The sequence below is a fragment of the Equus caballus genome, chromosome 8, assembly GCF_041296265.1.
Source record: "Equus caballus isolate H_3958 breed thoroughbred chromosome 8, TB-T2T, whole genome shotgun sequence".
Taxonomy (NCBI): Eukaryota; Metazoa; Chordata; class Mammalia; order Perissodactyla; family Equidae; genus Equus; species Equus caballus.
In genome coordinates this window covers 88,524,774-88,530,631 of record NC_091691.1, presented here as the reverse complement: position 1 = coordinate 88,530,631, position 5,858 = coordinate 88,524,774, and positions in this window count along the sequence as shown.

Genomic DNA, 5,858 nt, shown 5'->3' with positions numbered 1-5,858 from the left:
GCTCTCCTGCACGGAGCATACGTTTTTATGTGGAGCTTCAGCAATGTGCTAGCAGGAAATTCCTGTCCCATAAAAAGAAGACAAGAATGAGCTCAAGCAGGAGTTATTCTGTGGCTTCAGTTTAAAGGCTTGGTAGGAGCAATGTCATCCCTCCTTAGAGTGAGCTCTAAGGTGTGATTCAGTACATGTAAGAAAGATTATAGATTAGGGGTAGGGATGAAAGCTGAAGACGAAAAAATATTTGGGGTGTGCAGCGTCCAGAATCAACATCACTAGACAAGCCTAGTTTCCCTTTCTTGCCCCCATAATACACAACCCAGTCTCCCAAGTTGACATCACTGCCCAAACTTATGATGGCAGACTACACTGCAGTTATGAGAAAGTACTTTACGGCCAGTGATTTTTCTCTTCATCCTCGGTGTGCAATATGTCCTCCTTTAGTCAAAATTAAATCATTCTATGAGACACAGACATTCTATAAGACACTAGAGAAGTTGTGTTTAAAATTAAGTCCCTAATATCCCCTGTGCAGATAAGGTTCTTATAAGAATCGTTGAATCCAATCAACCACACAGAACTAAAAACAGTCCCAAATTTGTCCAGTCTTTTTCTGTTCAGATCAAGTGTTTTCTGACATGAGCCAATTTGAGCTGGTGGTTTCTGTAGCTTGAAAGCCTCATATCCATGGTTAGGGTTGATCCTCTACCTAATCATTTTATTTTCATCTCCCTTGAGATCCAACAAGAAAAGGACTGATTTTCTTAGCTTTCTTGCTATCTAAGAATTTGGTTGATCAAAGAAGTTCTTTTCATCCTTGGTATAGATTGTACCCCTCTTATCTTCCCTATCAGAGGGGAAGTTCTTATACTCCATTTGATTTTTCCTTCCAAGTGGAAGGACATCCATTAGGATAACACTTTGCCTCTCTTCACTCTCTCATTCACTCCTCCTCCCCTAGTGTCTTAGCTTAGATTTTCTGAAAACAAAGCCTTACACAAAGTCTTGCATGCATGTAGTTTACTTGGGAAATTATCTCAGGAAATAGAAGTGCAAGGAAAAGAGGAATGAAACAGAGAAAGAGGGAAAGCTAATACAACAATTGTTATAAGTTGTCCACTGATACCTAATCCCATGGATCTTCGAAGGAACTTTATAAAATGTATCTCAGAACTGTCCACCCAGAGGAGAAATGAGGGAAGCATTTATCTGTTGGCTTTCATCCCCATTGGTCAAGGATGGCCCCACGAGTGTTCACTCAGGTTGCACTTGTATGCCTGTCAAGCATGTACATCCCACAAAGAGCATCAGACAAAGCCCTGGAGCTAGAAGCAAGAGGTGTTGTCAGGTTTCAGTGCACAAAGTTATTTAAAGCCAGTGCAGAACTGGAGGCCTCATTAGCACTTAGATTAGGAGGTGGGGTGACAGAATTTGAAGTGGCTCACAAGAGGTATCTATCACATCTACTCCGTGACATAGCCTGTTGATGTGTTTGGGAGAAGTGCTGCCCTCCAGTTTCCTGATGCGGGAGTGAGCTGTCCAAAGGAAGAGCACCTTCTGGTCCACTCCTCCTGCTCTAGGTTTTCCCCAGGGCAGCACTTCACACTGAGCGCCCAGTAATCCCTGTCACCAGGTTGCATATCTGTCTAATTCTGAGGACCAGAATTAGAAAACCCATTGTTGACTCATACCTAATCCAGTCCTTCAATCTGTCTTTATCTGTCATAAATATTTTGTTCTCCATCCACCTGAATTCTTTGAGCTTCTCTCAACATGTTTAAGGACTCAGGTAAGGTTAGAAGTGTTAGGTATTGGGCCTCATGGGCTATAACAGTGAGTATGGGCTGAAGAGCAGAGTGAAGGCTGGATTTCTAACCCCAGCAACTCTCTCACCTTGGGCGGGGCACCACTGGCACCACCTGTACCTGATGGCCTTCATCAGAAGTTAAAGGAGGAGAATTTCAACAAAGAACCTGGAGGCAACCAGGAAAGCATAACTGATCTTAGCAGACGTTGCTTTAATGGTGTTCTAAGGGAAGAATCCCAGTTGCAATGTATTGCAGAAGACTTTCAAGGAGAATACGTCCTTTAGGTGAAGCTGTGACATAAAACAACGCTAGAGGAAGCAAAGTTGAAGAATCTTGTTATCTACAACTTCAGCCTATTCTGGCAGGGAAAAGCAATGAGTGATATGCATTCACAACCTTATTCCCTCCCTGCCTTCCCAGAAGGAGGTGATGGGAGCAGTTGAGTCTGATCCACCTCTGTGGTTTCAACGGGGATGACAAGTGAAGGGTGGGCGTGGGTACAAAATGGAGAAGCAAAAGATTGACTGTGGTGAGCCTCTGGTGGGATGAAAAAGAAAAAAAAAACAATAGAATCGGACAAAGACAAAACTCTATAGACTGAGTTAGTTGTTCTTGGGAGCTTAGAATGGGAGTGAGAATGAACAGGACCTTGGGAACATCTGCTCTGTGTGTGGGAGGTAGAGACGGACAGAGAATGTTGACTTTGGGGGTTTCCATCTGCATTATGAATGTCATCCTCCTTTGGAGGGTGGCCAAATTTAGCAAGTAAAAATATAGGATACTCAGTCAAATTTGAATTTCAGATAAACAATGAACTATTTTAGAGTATAAGTATATCCCAAATATTGTATGGGACCTGTTTGCACCATGTATAGGACGTATTTACAGTAAAAAAAATTATTGTTTATCTGAAATTTAAATCTAAATTTAACTGGATATTCTGTATTTTATCTGGCGACTCCACCTCTTTGGCATTTTCCCGAGAGATTGTAATTATTTACTGACGTTTATTTGAACTAGACACAGAATTAAGAAAGGTCCACAAGGCAGCTTGATATGAAGTTGGGTACTAAATTTATGTACTGAAGGAAAGAAAAAAATGGACAACAAGTGGCTGTTGTTAGAGAAGAGAGAGAATAATTGATAGAAAAAAAGCCACCCAAAGAGATGTAAGGGGGCAAGACACGATGAAGTGGAAGAACCAACTTTACACAAAATGAGAGACGGCCCTTCCCAAACATGAGAGTAGAGTAGAGAAGGATGGATACATATTTAAATAAATTTGCATGTATAAGTTAAAAGTTTTGTCTAGATTGTTAATTCTTTGTGGACAGGGACTATGTTTTTGCTAAATGCCAACCATTTAGTAAGTACTCACTAACTATTTGTTAAACTAAACTGATCATCTTTTTATTGAGTGGAGGGGGTGCACTTCAGGTTGGGATGAGGCAAGAGATGAAGATGTGGAATGGCCTATGTGGAAAATTGGAGAAGGACCTGATCAAGAACACACAAAAGGCTTCCTCACTGACTGCCCATTGAGGCTGGATCCACACATGATTAATGCTATAAAGTGAGTAGGATATTCTAACAAGTGTGTTTTGCTGTGACTTCCAAATTCCCACCTCCTGGGCTTCCTAAATCCTAGGAATGTAATCCCACAACCAACCTCTGTTTTTTGCGAAGGTTTCAGTTTTCTGACAAGACATTTTTAAAAGACAGGACTTTCTCAATGAAACACTGTAACTCCCATGCATAAAGCAACTCTTTCAAAAGAAATCACCTCATGTGTAAATCAAGAGTTTTGAAAACAACACCTAGAGCACTTTCCACTTGTTCAGGTTAGTTCTTGACAAAGACCCAGTTGCAACAAAAGAGAATGGGTGTGAAGAATAGAACCAAGAAAAATAATCAACAGTGGTACTGTTTTATTTTCCAGGAGGCACAGAAAGAGCCTTTCAACTATAACAAGCAACTCTAAGGACTAGAAAGGTGGATACTTCAAGCCTTGGAAAGGCCTCAATACTTTAGTCTGTACACTTGGAGTATTTTGTCAGGTAAATCAAGAGGAATTCACTACTTGACCCATAAAGCAAGAGAGAACTGGTCTTTTAAAAAATCCTTTAAGCTTCATCAAAAGACGCTATTAAGAAACTAGACAAGCCACAGGTTGGGGGAAAATATTCACAATGCATATACCTGAAAAAGTGTTTGCATATGAAATACACAAAGAGCAACTTCAAAAGTTAGAAGATAAGTAAATGGGCAAAATATTTTTACAGGCACTTCACTGAAGGATATGTACAAATGGCCAAGAAGCACATTATGAAATGCTCGATATCATTAATCATCAGAAAAATGCAAATTCAAATCACAAACACATACCACTTGACAACACCTAAAATGAGTAAATAACAAAGATTGACTATACCAAATGTTGATGAAGATGTGACGCTGCTGGTGGAAATGTAAAACAGTACAACCACTTTGAGAAAAGTGCCAAATTCTTAAAAAGTTAAATGTGCGTTTACCCTATGATCTAACAATTCCTCCCCAAAGTACATATTCAAGATAAATGAAAGCATATGTCCACAATAAGGCTTGTACAAGAATGTTGAAAGTAGCATTGAGCATAAGAGCTAAACACAGATGTCCATCAAGAGGAGAAAGTATAAACAAACTATGGTGCATCCATACATTGGAACACTACACAGAATTTAAAAGGAACAAACTACTAATATATACAACAACATCAGACCAATCTCAAAAGCATTATGCTGAGAGACAGAGGATGGTAACAACAAGTACATAGGCAAGCATATATGGTAACAAAAATTAGAATAGTGTCTATTCCTCTTGGGGGAGGACTGACTGGGAAGGGACATGAAGAAACTCTCTGGGGCAATAGAAATGTTTCATTTCTTGATACGGGTATAGGTTACATGAATGCACACATTGGTCAAAACTGATGAAACTGACTAATTAGAGTATTTCACTACATGTAAATGATACATAATAATACTATTTTATTTTAAATTAAACTTTTTATTTTGAAATCATTGTAGGATCACTCACATGCAGTTGTAAGAAATAATACAGAGAGACCCCATGTATCCTTTACCCAGTTTCTCGTGATAACTCCTTACAAAACTATAGTTCAATGTCATAACCAGGAAATGGATGTTAACAAAGTCAAGATACAGAATATTCCACCACCACAGGGAATCCTCATGTGACTCTTCCACAACCACACCTACTCCACTGCAGCCTCATCCTCAAACCCTGGAAACCACTAATCTGTTCTCCGTTTCTATAGTTTTGTCATTTAAACAATGGCATATAAATGGAATCATACAGTATGTAAGCTTTTAGAATTGTTGTTTTTTTACGCAAAGTAATTCTCTGGAATTTCATCCAAGATGTTGCATTTATCAATAGTTCCTTCCTTTCTATTTCTGAATAATACCTACGGTATGGATATACCACAGTATCTTTAATCGTTCATTGGTTGAAGAACATCTGGGCTGTTTACAGTTTGTAGATGTTATAAATATGTATGTACAAGATTTTATGTGAACATAAGTTTTCATTTCTCTTGGATAAATGGCCAATTTCTGGGTCATATGGTAATTTCATGTTTAGTTCACAGTTATTGGTTTTTTTTAAGAAACCAGCCAACTGTTTTTCAAGAGGGCTGTACCATTTTGCCTTCCACCAGCAATGTATAAGTGCTCTAGTTCTCCACATCCTTACCAGTATTTGGTGTTGTCGCTATTTTTTATTTTAGCCATCCTGATAGGTGAACAGTGATACCTAATTGTAGCATTAGTTTGCATTTCCCTAACAATTAATGACATGGAACATCTTTCCCTGTGCTTATTTGTCATCTGTATATGCTCTTTCTTGAAATCTCTCTTCATCTCTTGGCTCATTTTCTAGTTGGATGGTTTGTTTTCTAAGTTGAGTTTTGAGAAGTCTTTATATATTCTAGCTACTAATACTTTGTTGGGGACCTTGTCTTCATCCTCTTCACAGGGGCTTTCACGGAGCAAA